This window comes from Epinephelus moara, chromosome 12, assembly GCF_006386435.1.
Source record: "Epinephelus moara isolate mb chromosome 12, YSFRI_EMoa_1.0, whole genome shotgun sequence".
Classification (NCBI taxonomy): Eukaryota; Metazoa; Chordata; class Actinopteri; order Perciformes; family Serranidae; genus Epinephelus; species Epinephelus moara.
In genome coordinates, this window is record NC_065517.1 from 30,937,837 (window position 1) to 30,938,893 (window position 1,057).

General features: G+C 41.0%; 1 protein-coding gene across 3 annotated transcripts in view; it reads left to right on the forward strand.

Moving 5' to 3' along the window:
• scml4 (Scm polycomb group protein like 4) overlaps positions 1 to 1,057 on the forward strand; it is a 22,551-nt gene that overhangs the window by 14,024 nt on the left and 7,470 nt on the right. The window lies entirely within an intron of this gene.

Here is a 1,057-nt window from a genome sequence, read left to right on the forward strand (position 1 = left end):
CAATATTTACATCTAAGATAATAGAAAAATAGTCAACCAAGTGCAATGATGTCCTCCAAGATAATATTTGTTTTTCAGTTTCAGTTATATATTGGGGGGATATTTTGGGCATTGGGGGGGGCACGTGTCCCCCTCAATGTATATGGTGACTACGGCCCTGTCATGCATGCATAATTAGGCTGCAGTTGGTCTTGTCGGAAAGCTGTGATTCTGCTGTTTCACGTGATATGCGTGGCTTCTCGCTATGACGCACGGTCGCGGAGAAAATCAGTAGAGAAGAACAGGTGTGAATTTGGATGCACTATGCATCGTTCGGGCCCATAGGGTTAAGTTTTCTCTTCACATTAAGATTCCTTATTGTGTGTTGGAAGCGTTTCTTTCCATATAAAACATTTGCAAACACAGTTTATGAGCATATTAACACCTGGATTGTTCGTATCTATATTTACATAGCTGTCAGTCCTCTTCATCTGTGCCTTTAACTCATGCTTTGCTTGGTTTGTCAGCTCATTAGCACCAGCACCTAGGAATGTGAATGTCACATACATATGCATTCTCATGTAGATATGTAGAGCACGAGATCCGCTCATTAAAGCATTACTCTGTAGTGCCTTTAATTATCGCTGCTTCACTGGCTACCTGTATTTATTTTAGCATCAGTATCACTTTGTCGTTAGTGACGGTGTTGTTATTGGCTGTATGAGCAGTATTTTTATGCCTTCGCGCTGGCAACAGCCGTAGCCAGAGGTATTATATTTTTGGGTTGTCTGTCCATCTGTTTGCCTCAAGACCGCTTTAAGGGAATTTCTTCAAAGTTGGCACAAATAAGCAACTAAGTAATAAGTACACACGGAGCCCACACTGTAACTAACTGCACTCCATGAAGAAATATTATCATATTTTTGGAGAAATGAAAGAGTGATTCCAGAGAGAAGCAGACAGAGGGGTCTACAGTGTGTGTTTGAAGGATATATCCAGGATGTCAAACTGACTCAGCAGCAACAACAGGTTAAAAAGACAAAGATAGTTAGAAGCTAAAGCCGAACTATAGGCTACA